The sequence below is a fragment of the Chenopodium album genome, chromosome 22 (assembly GCF_948465745.1).
Source record: "Chenopodium album chromosome 22, dcCheAlbu1.1, whole genome shotgun sequence".
Lineage (NCBI taxonomy): Eukaryota > Viridiplantae > Streptophyta > Magnoliopsida > Caryophyllales > Amaranthaceae > Chenopodium > Chenopodium album.
In genome coordinates, this window is record NC_137855.1 from 17,183,276 (window position 1) to 17,209,641 (window position 26,366).

The following is a 26,366-nucleotide window of genomic DNA, read 5'->3' on the forward strand; positions in this document are numbered from 1 at the left end:
GCATTTGTTCCTTTCTATTTTATTTTGCTCTTTGAACTAGTGGTAACAAAATTATGGCTAGCACTAAGCAAAGCTTGGTTTAGTGGGGAAGTTTGCATCTCGCAATCAAGAGATTATGGATTATAAAACCCCATTATAGGCACTTTGGGGTGGGAATTCCCTTACCCTTCCCCCTACACCCAAAGTGCCTACCCCGCTAACCCGTGCCGAGAGAACTTGTGAGATGTTCCGGTCTGATATGACCCTTCTCCTTACCAACCAAAAAAAAAACAAAATTATGGCTAGCATTATTGTAAAGGTCACCAAGTCATCCATTATTTAACTCCATCTATAGCAGATGAAACGAAAATATAACTTGAAAATATACATGAAAAATTGGGATGAGGACTCTGGCTTTGTTCTCCTTAATGTTGTACTTACATCTTGTGCTTTCGACAGCATCGTCTCCCTCTCATACAAGCTTCAGTTCTGGTATTTCCAACTATTTCATCTTTATTTGTTGTTGTAATGAAGTTTTTGCTCTACAAAAGCATTAAGCATATTCAATCTACCATACTTCACTTTTCTTTCTATTTGGATGTTCAATGTAATACTTCTTAAACTAGAACATTGACAGCAATACTGGTTTCCCACCAAACACATTCATGGCTCCTTGAAGATTTTTGTTGATTGATTCGTTACTTCATACAGTATAGTTAGTGAAGTTCAGTGTTAATATAGCTGATCCCATATACCAGTAGGCATGAAAACTTAACGAATAATCAGAAATAAGAATAATCAGTAAGTCTACAATTAATACATCTATTTATGCTTTTATATTATTCATCTCATAGGAGATTTAATTTTGTCAACAAACATTTCTCAAAACACAAGGATGGGGATGCAGAAGGCACGTTTAGTGATATATGAAGTGAAACTCTGAAGTAAAATTTTGTACCTTATGTTTATGTATTTTAGAGCGTGCAAATATGGCTTACTCGTAGTAACTAACAATGAACCTGGCTTTAAGAATATTCGGAGGGAAAAGTCCTATGAAACCGCGGGATACATAAAATCAGAAAATGAGCATTGCTCTAGAAAATCAAATAGATCATCACTATATCCACATGCATAGTGCATTGAATAACAGATGATTGCTGTGTTTGTAGCTGAACTGCAGGAAAAAACCCGTACAGAGAATGGATTTGTGCAGAACGTAAGAACAGGCCATGGCGGTGGTGAAGGAGGTAGTGGTCGTGGAGGCAGTGCAGGGGATGTACAACAGGGAAGACCGCTCAATGGAGCTGGTAATGTGAATAGTCGTAATCACCCTCGTCATGGAGCAGGTGTCCACACTTCCAACTGCAACTTCAGCATGCTAATAGTGCTCATCAGTCTTTCTCTGGTTTTGTTATGTTTCTTGTGAGCTTGAAATAAACAGTAATGCTCAGCTGTAAACAAAGAAAAGGTGTTCCATTGGTAGGTTGATTCTTAAAACTTCAACTTCTGTGATAGTGTGATTTAGCATTTGGTAAGGCAGTGAAAATGCAGGTTTCCAACTCCCCTTGGACCGAACTTGAGCTCAATCAATAAGCAAGAACCGAGGATAATACTAACTAAACCAATTATACGTGATTAAACAGACTTTTCAATTGCAGAGCCAAGAATAACATAACAATTAACAAGACTAATTTCCAAAGTTGAATTAAAATGAGCTTTTATTAATTAAGAATATTGGCTTTCCTATTGCTTTAATAACTTAATTTCGTCAGCTACAGGTATAATATAACCTTCTCTCTAAGGAAAGATTACTAAGTACTGGCGAATAGAATGACAGGTTTAAAAACTACTACTGTTAATATTATGTCAATTTTTTGTCACGAAATCTATCAGCTTGGTGATTAATAGAAGCTTTGACATGCAGGGTCTGTAATCAGTTTTTCTACTCAAATTATATGACTATCAATGCGGTCATTCCTGAATGCTTCATGCTTAATTAACACTATTGGAGATTACAGCTGATCCATATCAGTTTTAAATTTTGGTTTGGTTTATTATGTACATCAAAAAAAATTAAAAAATAAATAAATAAATAAAATAAAATAAAATAAATCCGAAGGTATCTTCCAATCCTTACTTGGAAAATTTACGTTTTAAATATGTCGATGCTACAAAAAACATTTTTCTTTCTTGAAAAGATATATTCTTAAACTTCTGTAATAATAATTTTGGTACAAACTTATCTTACATGCAATGATGAGAAAAATAAAATAAAATAAAAAGTCGCAGAAAATACTTAAACCATAACATTACAGAGAACCCTCAGAGTTTCAGACCTCAGTTCCTCATTTTACAGTCGGTCATAGCAAGCACCTACATATGTAAGCAAGGCAGACAAATTATGTGAATATGAACGAACATATCAAGACGCTTCAATGCTTCCATTCTGGTTCCACGGAAACAGTAAATAATATCATAAGTCGTTGAAGTTGACAGACATTGCAGGTTGCTTTGCACATCCACATGCCTTGTACAGCAATGTGTTCGATACGCCTGTTTCAGAAGCAAAAGCACTTGATTACAAGAACACAAGGATGGAAATGCAGTAAGTGACAAGGATCAGGGAACAGAAATGTCAATTGACAAAGACTTGGCCTTAAATCTCAGAGAAAAGATCCAATTTACAGAACTTCTGAAAAGTTCCTTAACCACACTTAATTACAAGTATATTATTGGAAATGAAGACTAGATTATCATACTTTTCTGCACTCTTTCTGTCTGAAAATAATCATCACATTATCCTAACTTCACATACTAAAGACTACAACAAAACTTATAAGTATTCTAAAGTAAATGCATATATTGAATATTAATAGATTTAATCATTTACAAATTTGGAAAGTTCAATTTTTTCTTACATCCTAAAATAAATGTATGCCTATGTGTTCGGCAAAAGGATCATCTTTTAAGCAATGCATGTAAGCCGTCATTTTCATCAGAAATTAGATGTCGCATCATACAATACAAAGCGAAATGAGTTTAACTAACCAACTAACTAGCTACCTATAAATCTAAATAATGGGAAATTAGCAGATTTTAATAAATGCATCATTTGCTAATGTATATACCAGGTTCACATAACATAGCTACTAAATGTCAGAGAACTTAGGGAATCTGAATTCTTTGAGAGATTAGCAATTCGATACTTTGTATATGATATCTACTCTTGTACAAATTATGTACTTGTATGAGTAAACTCCACAGTTAACCTCACTTATAAAAAGATCCCAAGTTTAGCAATAATTTTGTACCTTGAAGTAACTTAAAACTGTACAAGCTGTTCGAGTTTGCGAGTCTGGAAAAACTTGCAATGACCTTTACCACTGGACTCAATCTCCTCGCTGTTTCTCTTGCCTCCTGTGAAACCTAGATTGCTTAGCTTGAGCTGTCGCTTGCCATTCTTGTTAGCTGTACCATCCTCATCCAAGGAACCATCTGCTTCCCTATCGAAGATATTGGACAAATGAAAAACAATCATACAATTAGAGATTCCCTGAATTTATTTACTGTAAAGCAACCTCAAAAAAATCAGCAGATATGTGTGTGGAAGTGTGTATGTGTGCGTGGTGTCTCAGGGTAGCAAAATCTCATAACTGTTAAATGTTTGAAAATAAATATCATGAATGTTTTTTCCGCACCATCCCAGGGTCTCTCCCAAGCTCAGAATTAAAACACATCTAAAACTCTGAGATGATGTGATGGATCTGGGTCAACGACCACTTGGGTCTATGCTAGAGGGGAAGTCAACGGTGGAAAGCAACAAGCCAACTCCAACGATGGGATGCAAATTAAAGCAGGTAACCAAACACAGCAAGACAAAATACTCACATACCCGTTTGGGGAAAGAAGACAAACAATTGATTAATGAAGCACTTTGTGATAGGGCAACAAGTGAAAGAAGAGCTGATTCTCTGTTAGGAGTAGAAGACAACAATCATTAATTTATTAGCATGCTTTTGAGTGATGTTTGTACTATATAAAGGAGAGATCATTTTATAGGGTATCTAGAAAATTGTGAGTGAACTCTTGAGGGATTAGCAGCCTCAATTTGCTGTCAAAATGTTACAAGGGTTTGTATCTTGAGGCTACAAGTCTCCTAAGTAGCCAATCTTCTCCCCATATATCTTCTCCCTTGTTGAATTAATTACAGTAAATTGCTAGCCTATTACAGATGCATTTGACGCAAGGTAAATATCTCAATCTATGTACGCATCGATCTCTCTAGAAGAGAGAGCAAGAAAGAGACAGAAAAAAGAGCTCATAAAAACTATAATGACCTATAACACAAGTCAGCAAAAAAACTGAAATTTGTTGGCATATATGCTCATCTGCTGCTAAATCCCAATTATGGATTATATGCCATTTCTCCCTCAATGAAGATACCAGTCAAGGGATGCTGAATTGAGCTCTTGTTGGTCGGTAGCAAAGAGAAGGAATCATCCCCTTCAATATATTTGGTTTCTTCTTTAGTTATATGGTGTTTAAAATTTTCACTTCACTTCCAAATGGCTCACAAGGATAGAACACAAAAGTTGCAGCTGATGCACACTAACATCAGGGATCAAAACGTAACATTTAGTTCTCTAGGGCTCTAGCCTAAAGCTGATCTGATCTGATTTCAATATTGAGATAATGAAACATTTCTCACCAAAAAAAAAACATGGATACTCCATGTCTAAAATATGCCATTTCCTAATATTTAATGGGTGAATATAAGATGGCCATATCACATACATCATCAAATATCTAAATGTGATTTATCATTACAAAGACATATGTAACAGTGATCTCATCACTCATAAAATTCCTTCATGCAGGGATGTAACTTTGGACGGTAACAGGTTCCCAAACAATAACAAGTGCCAGACAAAGTCAAAGTACATTAATGTCAAGTTTAGAACTTCAAAGGAAAGAGTGGAGTAGACAATTGTCTTTAGAGCATGTCGGCACAAACTCTATGGTAACAGATCTACTTACTAAAGTTTTACCTGGCCTCCCAAAGTATTTCATGAGCATAGTGCTCATATGGATGTCATACCACCTAAGGATATCTAGTTTCAGTTGGAGTTAGTAATTATGATGCTTGTATGAAAATGGTAAAAGTATATTCTGCAGCATTAAAAGCAGTTTTGCTTACTCTTCTATTAGTTCAGAATCTTGATTTTGCTAAAGTGGTTAAAGAAGACTAGTTAGAAGTAAGCACATTTGGATCACATTTGTATGATATTTCCATACTACACACCTATATGTGATTCATGTCGTTAACATGTTGACATTGTGACCAATGATGGATGTAGTTATTTCAATTGTAGCATAGATCGCTTTGATTCTATGTTAATATGATTGATGGACCAAGTTGCTTAAAGACGTTTTAAATTTGTGATGGTATCTTTAAGCTCCTAAGGTTATAAAGTATAATGAAAATATCAATATTACACATATTAATTGTATTTGGTCCAAGAGGGAAATTTCAAGAATCATGGACCGGAATACATATATGCATGTACAAGATAACTGCTATCATATGGTTTGGCCCACCAAAAAAAAGAAAAAGTTATTTTAATTAAATAATAATTAGGCTAATACACATCTTTTAATGTGTGTGTTTTTAGTCTTTTATGTGCAGAAACAGTCAAGCCTTTTCTAATACATGATGGGCGGATTAGGAAAAGAGTCTATTAATAGATGTCTAGAGTTATGGTCTCTACTAGTACATACAGTAGACCCTCAAATACACTACACCCTATTAGTATGTGTATCGGCTACAAGATACATAACCAAGAAAGGGATTTAAAAAGCATAAACATATTCCTCTTCAAAGATAAACTCTTTAAGATTATCTTCCCCTCCAAACTCGACATCATCAAAAAAATTGCATTTCTCACCTCAAAAATTGATCTAGATGTAGATTCATAAAACTTATACCCCGTAGACCTTATAGGGTACCCAACCAAGTTATAACTTATAGGTCTAGAGTCCAGTTTTTTTCATCATTTCGCCTGTAAGGCCTTGCTTCTAGACAACCCCAAATGCATAAATGCCTTATAGTGTGTTTCTTATCAATCCATAGTTCATAAGGGGTTTTACAAGCTACCTTAGTTGATACTTCATTGAGAATATTAACCACTCTCCATACTCTCTTGTAATATCTTATTCCGTCTCTTGGCTACACTATTCATGCTCGATGATCTCGGCTTGTAAGGATTTAAATAACACTTATGCATAATATTATAGAAGCATACTTGATTCTACGATGATTCAATTAAATCCCTTTCTTGGTTATGTATCTTGCAGAGATACACACACTAAGGTTTTCTCTCTACTAATGGGATTTGACAGTCTATTGTATGTACTAGTAGAGACGATATCTCTAGACTCATTTCCTAATCCGGCCATCATTTATTAGAAAAGATTCGACGGTTTCTGCACATAAAAAGACTAAACACAAATATTAAAAGATGTGTATTAGCCAAATTATTATTTAATTGAATAACTTTTTCTTTTTCTTTTTTTTTTTTTCTTTTTTTTTTTTTTTTTGAGGGCCAAACCATATGATAGCTGTTATCTTGCATTGTACACGCATATAATTGAATTCCGGTCCATATTTCTTGAAAATTTTCCAGTTTATGTATATCAATACAAAGCTTTGATCGCAATACCTCTAATCTCATGTTAGCAAAAAATTATAAAAATTGGATATTTATAATGATGTAGTCATAATGACGAATCAAACTAAACCCATATGACTATATTTGTTCTTGTATATAGAGTGAACAAAGATTCTCTCTCGTTTTTAATAGTCATAAGATTTCAAATGTGAAGATCATTGTGAACAAAGGTAATACTTCATTTTGGGCTAAATTATATAATAGCAAAAAAGTACAATTATACTTGTATTGAAAATGCAAATTATTATATTTAGGTCCGTATTTCTTATAATCTCCCACATGGACCAAATACAATAAAATATGCGTGATATTGATAATTGCATAATACTTCCTCCGTTCCAATATTATTGCAACAATAGGATTTTTACACTATTCACCACTCTTGTTTGACCTTATAAAATGATTTATTAATTTATTTTTAAGCAAATTATAGTGATATGGGATCTTGTTAGATACGCCTCAAAAAAATACTTTTACAATATCAACTTTTTATAATTTACTTTTATACAATATAGATATTTAGCATATAAAATGTGTTTCGCGATATGTAATTTATCCTTGTTGCAATATTATTGGAGAAAATACTTTATTTGTCTTATATGACAATAACAACGAAAACCTTTTCTAATGCTTTCTAATTATAAACCCCTGGATCAAGTGTGCAAACTAGGCCAATATGGGCATACATTAGGCTCCCTAATGCTAAAGCATAAGGAATAAGGAATTTTTTGCATAACTCTAAACTTAAAATTTGTCTCCCTTAGCCAAGGGGGGTATCACCTAGCTGCGCTATAACTTTTTTAAACGTTCTCGATACAGCCCTTTTGTGATAGACCAAATAAATCAATATTCTTACCCCAAAAGAGGCATCTGCTAGAATTTGTATGAAAACAGAGTATAATTCAAGCAATCAAGAAGATATTAGCCACCCAGATATTTTGTATTGCAATTCCAGAAAAGAATACAACACAAATGCCCTCTTTCGAGAGGAAGGCTCTCTCCTAAACAACTCAACAATATTTTTCTAGATACCTTCCCCCTAACCCCTTACCCATATTTATAATCACAATTAGCCTAACAAACTCAATTATTACAGCTAACACAGGGAATCAAAATAACAAACTATATTCTGAATTACTCTTCTGCCCTCCAGCATAACTAACTTCTTCCAGCTCAGCTTCATACTTTAGCAGCACCATTATTCTTGGCTCTCCTCCTAGCATAGGTAAAACGAACCTCAGGTCTAGGACTATCTCTTGCAATACCTCCCACCCAAAGATTCACCTTGTCCTCAAGGTGGAAGGAAGGAAACCTTAGATTAACTTCATCAAAGAATTCCCAGGTAGCTTCGAAATCCTGCAAACCCTTCCAATGTATCAGCACTTCCATGGCAGTCTGAGAATTTCTCACCCCGAGCACAGCCTCAGGTTCCACCTCCAAGATCATGTCAGCTGACAAGTGAGCAGGAAGCTGGGATGGAGTTTGATGTGGTCCAAGAGCTCTCTTCAATTGAGAAATGTGAAAGACAGGATGGATCTTAGCATGAGGAGGCAACTGTAACTTGTAAGCCACACTCCCAATGCGTTGAACCACAGGAAAAGGCCCATAAAACCTCGGAGATAACTTGTCATTCGACCTGCGCACCAAGGACTTCTGTCTATAAGGCTGAAGCTTTAAATAGACCAAGTCCCCAACAAGAAAAGAGCCCTCCCTTCTGCCCTTATTCTCATGAAATCTCATATAAACTTGAGCTTGTACCAGGTGGTACTTGAGTTCATCAAGCATGGCATCTCTCTCTAGCAGCTGCTCCTCAACAGAAGAAACAGAGGTGCTCCCAGCAGAGAACCTAACCAAGTGAGGTGGATCACGTCCATAGAGTGCCTTGAATGGAGAGCAGTTGGTGGCTGTGTGAAAGGACGTGTTGTACCAATATTCTGCCCACGAAAGCCATTTTGCCCAGCTGTAGGGCTTGCCATTGACAAAGCATCTCAGATAGGCTTCCACACCCTTGTTAACCACTTCAGTTTGCCCGTCTGTCAGCGGGTGATAAGCCGTGCTACGCAAGAGCTGAGTGCCTTGCAACCGAAAGATCTCCTTCCAAAAAATACTCAAGAAGACTTTGTCCCTATCCGAGACAATAGAGCTAGGAATGCCATGAAGTCTGACCACCTCCTTGACAAAGGTTTCAGCTACACACTGAGTAGTGAAAGGGTGCTTGAGTGGAATAAAATGCCCGTACTTAGTCAGCCTATCCACCACGACAAGTATGGTATCCCACCCCAAAGACTTGGGAAGACCTTCAACGAAATCCATGGATATATCCTCCCACACTCTCTCCGGAATAGGCAAGGGTTGAAGAAGACCCAAGGGAGTGAGCGTTGAAGTCTTGTTCTGCTGACACACATGACAATGTTGCACATAAACCCGGACATCCTTCCTCATACCAAACCAAAACCATTCCCCAGCAAGTCTCTGGTAAGTCTTTAAGTCACCCGCATGTCCCCCAATGACTGAGTCATGGTATTCTCGAAGCAACTTGCTGGTAAGTTCACAATGCTTAGGAATCACCAACCTGCCTTTATATTTCAATACCCCATTAACCAAAGAAAACCATTTGGGAACCGACTCACCAGCCTGAATTTGAGAGATCAATCTCTGTAGGACCGCGTCCTTTTGAATAAAAGAATGCACATAATCCCAACGAAGACCACACGAAGTCACCAAGGTCAAGCACTCCACCTCTGGTGAAAATTGACGAGACAAAGCATCTGCCAATTTATTTGTAGGGCCCGGCTTGTAGTGAATTTCGAATGAGTAACCCAAAAGTTTACTAACCCATTTCTGATATGCCTGACCCACTTCTCTTTGTTCCAGGAGAAATTTGAGACTCCTTTGGTCAGTCCTCACCACAAAGTGACGACCAAGCAAGTAATGCCTCCACTTTTCAATGGCAAGGACAATCGCCATCAACTCTTTTTCATATATGGGCTTGTTTCTGCTACGCACACCTATGATCTTGCTAAAATAAGCTATCGGATGGCCAGCTTGAAGAAGTACAGCACCCAAACCGTGACCTGATGCATCAGTTTCCAGCACAAAAGGGAGAGAAAAATCGGGGGCAGCAAGGATAGGAGCATTGACCATAGCATTCTTGAGAGAAGTGAAGGCTATAGTTGCTTCTTCAGTCCACCCAAAACTATCCTTGCGAAGTTGGTCAGTGAGAGGACGAGCTATAAGGGCATAACCTTGAATGAATTTTCGATAATAGCCCGTGAGACCGAGAAAACCCCTAAGCTCTCTTAGGTTCGAGGGTGGAGGCCAATCCACCATAGCTTGAATTTTAGAGGCATCCACCTCAACCCCTGCAGCAGAAATTACATGCCCAAGATATGCCACTCGTGTTTTGCCAATCTCACACTTCTTGTAGTTAGCGTACAATTGATGTGAGGCCAAGGTTTCTAGCACCTGTCTAAGATGGTCCAAGTGGGAGCCTTCACAAGGACTGTACACTAAGATGTCATCGAAGAAAACGAGGACAAATTTGCGAAGGAACGGCCTGAATATTTCGTTCATAAGTGACTGGAACGTAGCAGGAGCGTTGGTTAGCCCAAAAGGCATAACCAAAAACTCGTAATGACCATCATGCGTGCGGAAAGCAGTCTTATGCACATCTTCTGCCTTTACTCGTATCTGGTGATAACCAGATTTCAGGTCAAGTTTTGTAAAAATGGCCGCACCCCCCAATTCATCAAGTAATTCATCAATTACGGGAATTGGAAATTTATCTGGTACTGTCTCCTTATTAAGAGCTCTGTAATCAACACAGAACCTCCAGGAACCGTCTTTTTTTCTCACCAAAAGCACAGGACTCGAATAAGCACTTGATGAAGATTGAATAATCCCAGCACTCAGCATATCAGAAACCAATTTTTCAATTTCATCTTTCTGTGATTGAGGGTATCTGTAGGGTCTAACGGGTCTAACGCTGATGGGGTTAGTACCATTGCGGAGAACAATAGCATGCTCAATTTGTCGTTGCGGGGGCAACCCTTTTGGCATATTGAAAACTTGTTGAAACTCCTTAACCAAGGGCTGAAACGCTGCTGGTAGTGAAGGTTCAGCCTCATCCTCCACCCTCTCCATTCGATTGAACTCAAGTAGTCCTTCTCTCTGTAAATTCTTGAGCATGGCTTTTAGAGAAATTCCCATTCTACCAAGCTGAGGTTCCCCCTTCAAGGTTACTGTATTTCCACCCACCTGGAACTTAAGAGTCTGAGTTTTCCAATTCGTGGTGGTGTTTCCCAATTTTTCCAGCCACTGTATTCCCAAAATAATGTCCAAGTTTCCCAGAGGCAACACGAGGAAATCCTCTACTATTGTCACCCCCTGGAGGTCCAGCACAACACCCTTACACTCTCCTTCCCCCTGCACAGACTCCCCTGTTCCCAAGGTTACCCCAAAATTCTTAGCATAATTCGGTTCAATCTGCAAATGTGAAGCGGCAGTAGAGGATATGAAATTATGTGTTGCTCCGGGGTCAATCATCACCACCACGGAGCAACCATTAACAGTTCCGGTCAATCTCATAGTTTTAGGGCTGGTTAACCCCATCACCGAACTCAAAGTGACTCGTGTTTCAGGGTTCGGCGGTGGTTCCGTGAATAAAGGCGGTGAAATAGGCACATCAAGACAAGTTTCGGCCATAGAAAACTCACCGGAGTCCTCGCCTTCGCCGTCCTCCACCGTCAATAGCACGCTCAAGCCCCGGCGTGGACAGCGGTGGTTCAGATCCCACTTGCCATCGCAGCGAAAACAGAGCCCTTGCTCTCGTTTTTGCTGGAGCTCAGTCAACCGGCGCAAATCTCCGGTGGGTCTTGCAGTGGGGTTGCGGTTGGGATAGGGCTGGGCGGTGGTAATGGGTTGTGGGTTTGTGTTTAGGCTAGTGTTTTGGTTCGTGGTGGGTGAGGTGTAGAGGTTGGTTCGTGTGTTTGGGTAGTGGGATCTCCACGTGTTTTGGGTCGGATTTTGGGCTCTGGTTTTTGGGCTTAGTTTTAATTTTTCTTCGATCCGCATAGAGAGGTCCATGGTTAGATCCAACGAGGGCGGGTTTTGGATCCGAACTTCAACCCGGATCTCCTCCTTCAATCCATTAATATATTGACCTTTAGCGATCTCTTCTGGAACTCCATCAATGGGAGCAAGCAGCTCGATGAAGCGGCGACAATACTCAGCCACCGAGCCGGTTTGCTGATGTGCGAGCCACTGCTCATGAAGCGACCCCGTGGCGGTGGTTCTGAAGCGGCGGAGGAGGAGTTTCTTCAGGGTGTCCCAGCTTGACACGGTGTGCCTCCGGTGCTCCCATTGGTACCAAAGCAGAGAGTCGCCTTCTAGAGCGACGATCGCCGCCTCCAACTGATCCTCCTCCGTCAATCGATAGAAATGAAAGAAACGTTCAGCCCTGAGAATCCACCCATCCGGATTCACTCCATCAAACATTGGTAAGTCAAGTTTCCTCAACTTCCAATTAGCTTGACTCGCCTGAAAACCTCCCTCTCCTTGATCCCCGCGAGGTTGCGAAGAGAAAGGGTTTTCCCAGTGATGGCTGAGAGGTTCATCAGAATGGCGGCGCGCACCTCCGATCGGATCTTATCCTGACCCGCAGCAATCTGATCAGCCATCTTCGTCTCAAAAGCCGCCATGGCTGTGGAAATTTCACGAGCAACGCGCAACGGCAGCCCTGCAATTTCCTGCTCCAGTAAGTCCAAACGCTGACCATGATTAAGGCGAGCCATCGTCTTCTCCGGCAAGAATCGGCACTGCTCTGATACCAAATTTGCTAGAATTTGTATGAAAACAGAGTATAATTCAAGCAATCAAGAAGATATTAGCCACCCAGATATTTTGTATTGCAATTCCAGAAAAGAATACAACACAAATGCCCTCTTTCGAGAGGAAGGCTCTCTCCTAAACAACTCAACAATATTTTTCTAGATACCTTCCCCCTAACCCCTTACCCATATTTATAATCACAATTAGCCTAACAAACTCAATTATTACAGCTAACACAGGGAATCAAAATAACAAACTATATTCTGAATTACTCTTCTGCCCTCCAGCATAACTAACTTCTTCCAGCTCAGCTTCATACTTTAGCAGCACCATTATTCTTGGCTCTCCTCCTAGCATAGGTAAAACGAACCTCAGGTCTAGGACTATCTCTTGCAGCATCTACAAGATCTTTCGGCTCAAAACGCTTGCTCCCCATAAACTTGTGGAAACACACAATCATCACATTCATCTTAAAACCCCAAGACATGCAACTCGTGAAGCACCATTGATGAGAAGCTTGTTTAAGTCCATAGATGAAATTTTTTATTTTAATTTACAAACCATTTTCTTTTAATCTTATGATACAAAGTATAAAGAGAGAAATCTAAATTTAATTTTTGGTTGCCACATGTAGATGGTTTCTTCAATATCACCATTGAGAAATATTGTTTTAACATCCATAATCCATCTAATTTAACTCAAGTTCAAAATAAGCCACAATTTCCATCATAATCTTACAGGAGTCTTTAGAAGAAATGGGAAAACAAGTCTCCTTATAATCAATGCCTTCCTCTTAAGTATAGCCCTTAGCGACAAGACAAGCTTTACATTTAATCACATTGCCCTTTGAATCCCTCTTGGTCTTACATATCCATTTACAACCAATGGGTTTCACTCCTGGGCAATGGAACAAGGTCCTAAATGCCATTATTATGTGACAAGAGCATAACTTTGGTGTAAAGGCAAAATTTCTATAGGACGACCGACGACAACTGTTTTATGGGTTTGTATTGTCAACTTCCAAGAAAACCCATGTTTGGATGGTGAGTAGTAGAGATGCGGATGGTGAAAGGGATGTGCAGGAACACCTTTAAGGTAAGAAAATGGAGAGCCATGATGCTAATGTGGTCATGTGAAACTGTAGAATGGAAGAAGCGTATGAAGGAAAGTAAATAGGCGAGACAAGGAAGATCTATGATGACTTGAATGGAAGGAGTCAAGAAGGATAAGAAAGGAGAGGATCATGGTTGAAGATAACCAGAGATGACATCCTGTTTAATGTAGCTGACTACATCATTGGGGATAAATGCTTTGATCTTTATAAATGACAATAAGTAGTTCTTGTTAATCATTTTAAAAAGACCTGTTGAGTCTCTTTGTTGGGGGGGGGGGGGGGGGGGGGGGGGGGGGGGAGGGGGGGGTTTAAACAGAAGACTATCAACCAAATGAACTAAGTGCTATATATTTAAAGCACTTTACATCACCATACCACCTTGCAGTAATTCATAGACTTCATTCTAGTGTCCAACCATATATGCAAATCAAAGGGGTATTAAGCAGTTTTATATTAGCAGTATTAAAGTGTAGACTGTCTCACCATAATACTTCAGCGCCGTCTTTGAAGTAGGTAGTGCAAGTGCCCCAGCTAAAGCGTACCAATGTAGGGAATCCAAAAATAGAGTGTTTGTGATGTTCCAGCCAGGCCTTAGTCTCAGGATCTGCATTATTGTGCATGATAAGATTGCCTAAAGATGAAACCTCTTATAAAATAGAGTCTCAAGCTACAAACCTCCAGGGTAGCCAGACCCAAAGTTCCTGTGCATGTTTTCTGCTGATTCATCAAAGGTCCAATTACGCAAAGCCCGATCTCTAGTAACCTAATTGTCCAAACAAATATTGTATGAGAATCATCTTATATCATTTCAGCAATAGAGACTTGAAGGAAAACACAGATACCTTTGCAACTATGCTGGCTCCACTAACAACAGGGTAAAGACTGTCGGCTTTCTTGGCAACCACAAATTTAATTGATGGAAATCTTTCAGACAACTTCGTACAGTACTTGTCAGCATCTCCAACCGTATCCACAAAGACCTATAATGGGACATCACTGTTAGTTACGCTGCTTCAGATAAAAAAAAAAAAAAAAACATTTAAGTGCAAATATGTGTCAGCCTTGTCATGCCTTTAGACATTAACAACGTGGAAAGTAATGGTGAACTTGTGAGTTTGTGACTACAACTTCTCACTCATCAAATAGAGAAAAGATGAATTAATATAAAAATAAAAATAAAAAACAACTAGTGGACCCTATATTTTACTTGTATGACCACTGCTAAGGCCTTAACTATCATTTTCTTTTAACTACCCCCAAGTTCTTGTATTGTTGTAGGACACTTGGAACACCAACAAGGGTATGGAATCGTTACTAAACATTTCAGTGCTCACCCACACACTTAAATCACATAATTGTAGAAGAAAATGTGAAAAGATAAGGCAGGACAAGAAGAGCGTGTAGGAAATATGCTTGCAAATGGGTTTACTAATATTGTTTTTAATACTCTATCAAAGTGAAAGCAATAGTTCATTTGTTCATTCAATATTGCAGTATGGGGGAGGATTATGCATTCCTAAGCACAATTTATGCCTTTAATATCTTATGTTATATAACAATAAAACTTATAAAAAATAAATAAATAAATAAAATCATTAACAAGACACCAAATGACAATATTTTCCATGCACAACTTAACTGAATTTCTTTCTTCTAACTAACCCTTTCACTATGAACTTTGTACATTGGTTGTGGAATATTATCTTCACCCTTTAATCTGAACACCCACTCATTCTGAGTACTACTCGTCTACCCTTTATAAATTACTATACAGTCATACCAAATCAAATCTGTGACTAGGTGTATGCTGTCATTATATAGGTATATGTATTTGTATATGACTAAAGCACCGATTCTACATGCTGAACAATCTAGTAATAGGACTTTCGTTTAAGACTAAAACAATATTAGCATTAGCATCTAGAATATCATAGTAAATTTAAACATGTTTCTTGTGTTTTCCAACAAAAATTCATTACCTGCGTTAGAAGCACCCCCATATTAAGCACTCATGTGACAAGGCCCATTGCCGATTCATGTGATATTTCATTAAGATTTATCTTACTCCTGTTGGAACAAGAGAGAGAGAGAGAGAGAGAGAGAGAGAGAGAGAGAGAGAGAGAGAGAGTCAAATTAAAGGTAAATCAAATCTCCTGATTGGAAAAAGAAAAAAATATTTTTCATTAAGATTTATCTTACTCATAGAGAGAGAAAGTCAAACAAAAGGTACATCAACCCTCCCAAATGGAAAAAAAAAATATAATAATAATATAATATATATATATATATATATATATATATATATATATATATATATATATATATATATACACATTGAATATTTTCTTACTTCTTTAACATTTTGGCCGACAATTCTCGGGGATCTATTACATCAACACTCCACCCAATAGACTCATTAGCCTTCAATGACTCGAACAATTCCTCCCTTTTCTCTTCCTTGAGAGTTTTTGAATCTGATATATATATTTAGGGGGAGTAGAAAAGGTAGTCACGTCTCAGTGGTAGAAAACAACATTTATTCAAGCTAACAAGCTTATACATTTGCATAAAATAAGGTGAGAAAGTTGCTGTAGTGTTACTCTATGACAGCATACAGATTTCATAATTTGACCCTATTTAGAAAACTTAATCACATTAGCGAATAGTATGACAAATTTTCTCAGAATTGCAAGAAGCTGATTTAAAAAGCTTCTAAGGTAATCCCTACAAGCAAATAAAAACAGTAGGTAAAACTCATTGCTCTGTTCAAGCAAGATATTAAGAGTTGTAGTTGGTTATATATCAAAATAGTGTACACCTTTAAAAATATAAAGTAGTGAATGTTAAAACATCCCCTCAACCAAATTATTCAACCCCTCTCCACCTCCTACCCACATGATTTGCATTCTAGAATATATATTTCGTCAATGTGGTGCAATGGGAAACCTGTGGACTAGTTTAACAACACTACGTAGCAAAAATAGGTTCTATCAGCATCCCTAGTACTAGAAGAGTAGAAGATACCATGATTCAAGTAATATTGATCCTTTTATTTCAGCTAGAGTTATTATTTATATGGAAAATTAGATTTAATTCTACAGTTAATTTAAAGAGCTACCTCCACATACTTCTCATTGGTATTTGATATATGTATTTGATATATGGTTTTTTTTCCGTCCCAAGGTCATATTTGAGCTCTATGGAGCTACTATTATTATTAATATGCGTTTTCTAGTGTTTGTAGAATTAGTATGAATTTTACAGGAATTTTCGGATTTTCGGTGATTACTGAGGCAAATAGACCGCTATGAGATACTAGAGTTGGACTGCATTATGTATGACAGTTTATTTAAAGCTAGGAGATAAGCGACTTATCGACATTCTTGATCGGGCGCGTGTATTTTCTAGGCCAGTCTTAGCTTTCTTTTGTAATCTTTTTTAAGAGAAGTTTTTAAATTTTGTTGTAGATTTCTTAAGCACGTTTTTTATTAATTACTTTCGGCTTTAGTTTTAGAGAGATTTTAAGTATTAAGAGCATTTTTCATCTATTATTGTTCGATTCAAGTTTTCATAATTACTAGTACAGATTTCCTTAAGTTTGGTATTGTTTCTCAACTCTTTTATTGCATAGTCTTAATTATTGTTTTCAATATGTTTGAATTAATTGGTTTGTTAAGATTAGATCTAAATGTGCGTGAGTAGTTTAATTCTAGCGTTTTAGAGATCCATTAATTAATATGAAAGGATAATTTGTTCATGTTAATTGTTGATGTTGCAAGTTAATTTCATATTGACTGTTTTCATTCTATGCAATTAGATTAGGCTAGATTTAATTGTTATAGTTTGAAAATAAAGATTTTATGATTGAGAGATATGATTTTTATATTAAGGCTAGTTTCAATAGGTGAAATTGGACTAATAAATTACGAGACACTATTATTTTTCATTCTATGATTAACATCGATTCAAGAGATCATGTTAATCTGATTAATTGCAACATTGTTTGTTTGTTTTATCTATAAATATTAATCCCTCCATCCCCTATTGATAGTCCCTTTGGGCATTTTTCACGGGAATTAATAAACACAAATAAGAATAGGAAAACTACATTGAAAAGGTAAATTGACTTTGGGTATGCAAAAAAGTAGAGAGAGAAAGCAATAAAAGTACGTGGGAAAACAAAATTTACATTGGAAAGTTAAATTTGCACAAATATTGTTGCAAATTGGAGAAAATTTTGGAAAAAAATTAATATTAATGGTTGTTGAAAAAAGCAAATGGGGTGAACATTTTGGGACTAAAATTTGTCCATAAGGGACTATCGTTTGGGGACGGAGGGAGTATTCATTAATGAACCTATGCTCTAAGGCTTTTATTATTGATATTTTTTTTAGTTTAAATTATAAGTTTAATTTGATCACAAACATATTACAGATTACTCGTATCTTGATAAATTATATTATAATAACTAATTAGGACTTTCATAGCAGACTCCATTGTTGCAACCTTACAATAGCTTTTCGATAGAGAGAGAAAGTAGAACCTTAAATAAATAGGGTGAATTTGGGTGGGGTAGCTGTTTATAATGGGGTAAGGGTGGGACATTTATTGTTTGGGGAGAGTAAACGTGTGTGGGACAAAACTGTTTGGCTTTGCTAATTCCCTTTTTTATTTTTTATATTTTATTTTTTACTTTTACTAATATTAGTTATTACTGAGTTCCAATTTTTGACAAATACCCTTTCATTTTAATTGATAATAATTATACTATTTTTTTAAAAATATATCATCTTAAAAATTTCCCAACACTTTATATATTATATACGAGGCATGTCTAAAAAAATTAGTCAAGACACTCTTTTGATCGTATCCCCGTATCGGCTATTTTTTGAATTAGAGGATCGGATTCTGTAACTTAGATACGACACCCAAACTCGAGTTTGTGCAGGATTTTAAATATTTATTTCGTATTTTATTTTATTTTTAGCCAACCAATTTTTTATGAACAATATTGTTTTCCTTTGCTAAAGTTTTCTCAAACCTCTATGTTTTCTAGTTCAACGTTTTAACCACTCTTTAAAATTATCTTGAATTTTATTCTTGATTCTTTTTTAAAACTCCCCCAATTTTTTTAAGTGCTAGGAACACTCACTTTACTCACCTTTTTTAAATGATGTTTTTATTATTTCCTTTGCTTCATATCATATGATTTCTTATGACAATCCATGTTAGCCAACCCCAAATCCTTTTGGGACTAAGGCTTTGTTGTTGAAGGATTTTGAATATTAATTGATACTAATTGAAATTTTGAATAAAAAAAACATTGAAAATAAGAATTTTGTACTTTTGAGATTGTAATAAATTTTGGAAGATAAAGATTTTGGGAATTAAAATAAAGTTGGAGAAATTGTTGGAACCAAAAAAAAATAGAATAAAAAAATGGAAAATGAAAGTTTAGAGCTCTTTCTGGAAAAAATGAAGCATATCTAATTTTGGGTGAAGAAATAGAAGTATATCTAGAAATTGGCTAAAGGAATTGAACCCATGATCTCATAATACATTATACAAATTTAACATTCATATAACATTAATGATACATCCAAATTTTGGGCCCTAAAACCGCACATTCGTCGATCACCTCGCACACCCCTCAAACCGCCACTAGAAAGCATGATTTACAATTCATTGTAACGTATTTTTGAATTTATTATAAAATTTTATATTTAATCTAAGAAAGCAATAAAATCTAGTCTAATAAAGCAATAAGAAATATAATTTAAACTAAGCACACCAAAACAAATAAAAGAGAAAGTAAGAACAATACCAAAACTATACATTTAATCACTCTCCCCCAAAGCTAAATCGGACAATGCCCTCATCAAGAGTTAGTAGTAGACATCTCGCCTACTCATCATCATCATTCATCGCATCATCATCACCATCTACTCCACCATCAGCATCTCAACCCACACTAACATCATCTAATACATAGCTAGGATGTGCGCCAACATTTAAAAAATCAAGACCAACATTAGAGTAAGGATTCCCTACTCCGCTTAACCTAGCCATCCCTTTGTAGGTATAATCAATTAACCACCCATGACTCCCGAGTTTACATACCCATTAGAAGGGTATTGAAACAAATCGTGGCAAAGAATCTGGAGTTACCATACCCCTCCTAACATAGTCATCATACACAGGTTAAAGGCCATGACCTTGATTCGAAACCCTCGGAGTAGAGATTTTATTGTGAATTATAGCCCGCGAAGTAGAGATTCGAAACCCTCCCCAGTTGAAACCTATTGTGAATCAAGGGAAGAGTGAATCGAAAATAATCCCTTGTCTTCCAATAAATCCTATTAGGTTGAAAATTTCTCGTAGGGCAACTAATCCATCCTAATTTGCTTCAATACAAGCTCCTGATTCAACTTTTTTTACATTATCATTTTTATCAAAACCAATATGTGGTGCACAAGCAATGTGAGTGAGCAAGCTTCCTAGGTAAATTGGTGTCCCGTTTAGCTAAATGTAATGCAAGATCATATGCAATATTAATTTTATCTGCATCCTCACTATATCGGTACCCATGGTTTCAACCTCGATGCTCCTAACATTATCGGGCTCATTTCTACCAAAAATTGTTAAACCCATAGATCATTGCCATGATTTGTCAATGAGGTGATGAATTGTAGTTTCACGCAAATGTTCTACCTTTGCATTTAATTTCATCCACAAATCATTCACAATATAAGAGGATCACGATTCAAACTACTATCTAAACAAAACAAAAGTGCAAATCCTAAGATCATACGATGGTCACAATTAATCAATCTAAAGTGAACTGAAATAATTACTTTACTTTTTTTCAGGACTTCAATGGAACTTAGAAATTCATACATTAAATGTTTAAATGTAAGATAACGCATAGTAAAGAATTAACTCATCCCAGCACTTGTAATTACCCGTTTAAGATGCTCTTTAACACTAATAACATTCAAAGAATTACCATGAATAAATCTAGTGTACCCGAATGGTTGTCTTGGCCGATACCCGATGTAAAAGCCGAGTTTTCGAGCCATGGTGCAATGGACTTTTCCGCAGGTTTGTACCCAGTGAAGCTCACCGTATGGTGGACATTAAGGCCTTTCAAAAATTGTCATGGAGCTCAACGATTCAAGTTTCTTTTAGCCTACTATGTTCAAAGACGTAGTCTTATGATTCTTGCTAGAGGACTAGCTACATTTTAAAGCGGCACGAGATGCCCCAAACTTGATGTTTAGGGTATTGACTATATGAGACCCTGTGCCCACTTCAATTAAGAATTGTTACATACTTGTGGTTGTTGATTGTGAGTCAAAATGGATAGAGGCTATTAATTCACCAACTAATGATGTCATGGTTAACAAACTATTATTAGTGATGGAGGCTCGTACTTCCATGAATGACAATTGAACGCCCTTTTACAGATGTATGGAGTTTATTACATAATTGCACTTGCATACTACCCTCAAACAAGTGGTGTCGAGGTCTTTACTCGAGAGACCAAATCTGTTTTAGAGAAAGTGGTTGCAAAGTCTAGGAAAATTGGAGCATAAAGCTCAATGACACACTTTGGGCTTACAATTCTGCATTCAAGACACTTTAGGCTTGCGAAAACATTTGTCATCTTCCCGTAGAGTTAAAGTACAACGCTTTTTAGGAAACCAAAGAGATTAATATGGATTAGATGCTTCCAGGGATGAAAAGATTAATTCAACTTAATGAATGAAATGAGTTTCAATTTAAAGCTTTGACTTCTTTCTTTCTTCTTTCTTCCTCCTTTCTTATTTTCATTCATACTCTCTTATTCTCTCACTTTCTCTCTCTAAACTCCAACCAAAATACTCATTTTCTTAGATTTTCTACTAAGATCAAATTTCTCAAATATTTTTACATCATTGTGATTCCTTTCCATTCTAAATCCTCTAACAAGAAAAATTTCAATTTTCCTCATTTTCTTAAGGTACCCATTTTTTAAGTTAGAGAGAAAGCTTCAATCATATATCAATGGCACCTAAGGTAGCTTCAAAGAGGCAAAGGGGGGGAAGTTCGAGGGCAAAGGAGCAACAAAAACAAATTCCAGTGGAACACGAGATTTTTGGAAACGATGACTACTCGGAGGTTGTTTTTTACAGCACAACAAGATAAGATTCAACACCTTCAACCTCGCCCTTTAATTCCAACTAGATTTATTCATGAAAATTCTTTAAATGTTATTGGTGTTAAGAGCAACTTAAACAGGTTTTTACAGGTGTTGGTATAGGTTCATTCTTTACTATGCGCCATTTTACATATCAAATTTAACATATGAATATCTAAATTCCATTGAAGTCTCGAAAAAACGTAAAGTAATTACTGTAATTTACTTTAGATTGATTGATAGGGACCATCATATGAATTTTAGGGATTTTGCACTCTTGTTTCGTTTAGATGATAGTTTGAATCTCGAACCCTCCGTTTAACGGACCTTACAATGTGTGATTTGTGGATGAAATTAAACGAGGAGGTAATTGTGTCACCACAATAGGACAAAGCTTTATTCTGTCACCGGGATCTTCCCCTAACAACCCCTTATAATAAGCCACAAAAGCATTAGAAATCTGCTTAGGAGATTCACACCAACCTCCATCAATCCCTTTAATAGCTATCACTCTCTTCTTGTATTTTCTCATCTTAATACTTCTATGAACATACTTAGTATTCTCATCCCCTACCTCAAAGAAAGCCAAGATGAATACTGCTCTCTAACTTGAGCAAATTCAGCTAGCAGTCGGCTCTACTTCACTTTTAAGCTGTATCAGCCATACATTTTTTAATATCCTTCTGCACTATACCTAATTCATGCTTAAGCTTAGTATCATATTGCATCTCAATATCTGCAAAATCAGTTCTATGCAGAGTTTTCAGCTCTTTCTTAAGCAATTTCAGCTTCTTAACCACCATATGCATCTCCACTCTATACATCCTAGTGTCCCAAACTTTCTTCACAATTTTAAGAAACTGAGGACGCAAAGTCCACATATCCAGATATTTGAAGTTAAACTTGTGACTACCCCCTATATCATCAATATGTATAACAGCAGGAGAATGATAAAAAAATAGCTCAGGCATATAATGAACAAAAGAGCTAGGACAAGCAGCAATCCATAAACCCTACTATCCCCCTCTTGCTTATTATTCCAAGTAAAAGTGCTTCCAAAACTTTTCATATCCTGCACACCACTAAAGTGCACACAATCCCTAAAATCTTCAATCTCAGACAAAGATATAGGTCTTCCTATTCTATCAGAGTAGTTCATAGGAGAGTTAAAATCCCCAGCAACCTCTGCTAATATCCTTGATCAAACACCACAACTCCTCTTTCCTTCCCATCATTCATACCACACACCACAGTAAAAGAAAAATCAAAAGAAAGAGCACAGTTTCTAACCTTCAAATAAATAAGCTGAGCATGACTAAAGAGAATCTGAACCTGAAAGAAATCAGGCAGCCAGGCCACCAGAATTCTGCCACCCTTAACAAGGGAAAAATTAGTGGTAATTCCCCAGCCATGAAACAAATGAGCATGAATCCCCTGGAAGTTCTTAAGGCGTTGTCTCAAGCAAACAACACAATCCTATGTCTCAAAAGGAAGTTCTTAACCTCTTTCTGCTTTGAGAGGTCATTAATGGCCCTCACATTCCAAACTAGAATCCTATCCATGTCCTCCCTCAGCCCAGAGTGGGGGCACCACCCTCGTTTTCAACATCACCACCATGATACAGTTGCTCAAAAGGATTGCTGATCAGAATATCTTCTTGAACATGCACACCCTTCTTGCCATACTCACCTCCTCCCTTCCCAGCTACTTGCCAGGTCTCAAGAGAAGGGTTCAACACACTAGTTCCTGGCTGTTTCTCTGTGACAGCAGGCATATCTTTAGCACTCAACTGATCCTGTCCCTTATTAGGTTCAACCTATCAATCAGAGTTTTAAAATCTAGCTTACTATTGATTGAGTCAAAACCACGCAAAGAGGGAAAGCACGGCAACAAGAAATAACAAGCCATGGGAAAATAAACAAGTTCTAAATCAACGGAACTAAAGGACAATTGGTGTCTCATGATATAATGACAGCACAAGTTCAGGATCATATAATAACAAGCAAGCCCCGGTAAATTGGCTCTGACTTTTCTGGTGGAATTTAGAAACCTATAGACATAAGGAGATAAATGAAATCTCCCTTTTAAACTAATTTTTTCAGGATAGCTTCCTCTAAATAGAACCTCCGTAAATATACAATGTTAGAAACATGTCCTGTTAGATTAGGCATCTTGTTCGATCAGGCATCCAGGCCAATCTTCTCTACTAAATTCTTTTTAGCAAACCTTTGTATATGGATCAGATCTCAGTTTAACTTCAAGAGCATCCTACATGCTTCTTTACAGATCGATCTTATCTTACCTTATACATGCATCATCTTATAATTCACCTTCGCCAACTAAGTGGTTAAAAAAACAGCTACAAATGAAAAATAATTCAATCCAACCTACCACTTGTGGATGGGTCACACAACTCCTTCAAACAATTTTGGTTATATCTATTACAAATCTAAGGTAAAAAAGATCTTAGATGATCTCAATTTCATCATACGCTTCATAATTGATTTTATAGATGCAACAAAACCAACTATGTAGGAAATCAGATACAATTAGGAAAATAATGAACTCTCAACCCCTAAGAAATATCTCAATTTCATGTGATACAGGTTTTGAGAAAATTTCAAAGGAATTGAATGTAGAAATTTTCTACAAATTAGGATATACTATTAGAAGATATATTATTTGGTACATCCAAGTGGATGATGAGGGTATTCATTTTGGGATGGGAGGGTTATTCACGGAAAAATTTTCCTCACAAAAGTCACAAAGCTAGCAGCAAGCTTTCATAGTACTACTTCTGGAATTATGCATTGCTTAATTACCAGCTCTACCCACAAGCATACCATTGTCAGACTTGACCCAGTCACTTCCGAAGTTCGGGAGCTATTATTCTTCAAGATTTGACTAATACTTAAGACAACACCAATTCTAAAAGCACCAAAGAGAGCATTGAAATCCAAAATGAAACAGGGTAAGTTCATAAACTACTTCATCAAAAAGAAGCAAAAATTATCTTCTTGGGTGGATTTTTAGTAACTTGCAAAAGCATAAACTGGAAACATGGCTGACAACACCTTGTTTTTCAAGCACGTAGTAGAATAGTAAGAACTTTGTCAACTGTACCACTATAGTTTCTAGATGAGCAGCTTATCTCAAACATATGTTTCTCTGCATGTTAGCAGCCATCATATTTAAGACAGGTTTGGGTTCTAATATAAGAATATGAAATTAGGATATATAGAGTAGTAATAATCCTCCAAGTTTAAGATCTTTATATAATGAGCAACCGCCAACTTTGTACTAAGAATTGTGGCTCTTTATAGAGGAAGAATCAATGGACCAAAAGCATACAAAAAATGAATAAAATCTGTCAAAGAATGGATTAGCAACTTAAGAAAATGAGGTTCTACAATCTACATGAATATTCTTGGTAAAGTGTGGAAAACAGGAACCAAGCATGGCTCGCACTAGTTATTCTAAGGCACACATACCAGATACATATATAAACCCATGCCATGTCATTAAAACCTGCAAAATACCTTTAACAACAATGCAATGACAATGAGCCACGCCTACCACAATTGGTTTGAAACAATGTCAGTCAGAATGCAAAACTCTTAAACTAGAGATCCTTTAAATGGATAAAATCCAAACAGATCTTCCTCGAAAAAAAAAAAAAGGTTGTATATCCTCAACAGACAAAAGAGCTTAAATTTCAAAGAGTATGTCCTTAAGCCATTAATAATTTATTTATCACAGCAAACAAAATAGGAAAAAAAGTTCCACCATTTAATATATAATTTACTTACATTCCCAACTTAATTTCAATATAAACCAAAATCCCCATCAATTTTATCCTTATCCTGCTCATCAATTCCCTAACCTGAACCCACCCTTAAATCCCTATCCCACATACCAAACGCCCGGAAAATCGGTGCATCCGCCATAACCAATACAAGCCTATTCCAATTATTTTACATTACAATTACAAAAAGAAAAAACTTTACCAGCTTTGAATTAACAGCAAAATCAATCATTAGCAGTAATTGCTATATCAACTTATTAAATTAATTTATCAGCAAATCAATAGAACCCCAGATATTAGACCAAATTAGCTTAAAAAAACAATTAATTTACAAAACAATAAAACTCCAAATATTAGAGTAAAATAAAATTAAAATTTTCAAGAAAATAAAAAGGGGGGAAACCTGCAAATTCCAATGAAGCAAGAGTCTTCTGAAATGAAACAGCACAGTACAAGCATCCATACACCATTGGCCCTGAACCCAGAAAAAGCATTTTAATTAGCAAATTGAAAATTATCGAAAAAAGAAATTAGATATTGAATGAAGCATGAAAAATTATTGTAAAATAGAAGAAAAAAGGGAAAAACAAACCTAGTACAGGGCCTCTACCAGCTTCATCGATGCCCATCATACAAGGCTCTAATGCCCATTTGGGTAGTGCTCCATCTGATTCCATCTTCTTCTTTTTCTCTTTCTCTCTCTGTTGTTGTGTTTCCCGCCAGAAACCACCA

At 36.6% G+C, this 26,366-nt stretch overlaps 1 pseudogene across 1 annotated transcript; it reads right to left on the bottom strand.

Annotated features, from left to right (window-relative positions):
• Positions 1 to 1,971: 1,971 nt before the first annotated feature.
• On the bottom strand, positions 1,972 to 26,366 carry LOC145605219 (ribonuclease H2 subunit A-like; annotated as a pseudogene). Its single transcript, XR_014105014.1, has 9 exons — positions 26,227 to 26,366; positions 26,038 to 26,109; positions 16,001 to 16,124; positions 15,630 to 15,717; positions 14,493 to 14,630; positions 14,326 to 14,413; positions 14,134 to 14,254; positions 3,291 to 3,482; positions 1,972 to 2,532 (listed from the first exon to the last, which is right to left on the bottom strand). The product of XR_014105014.1 is annotated as a ribonuclease H2 subunit A-like (transcript).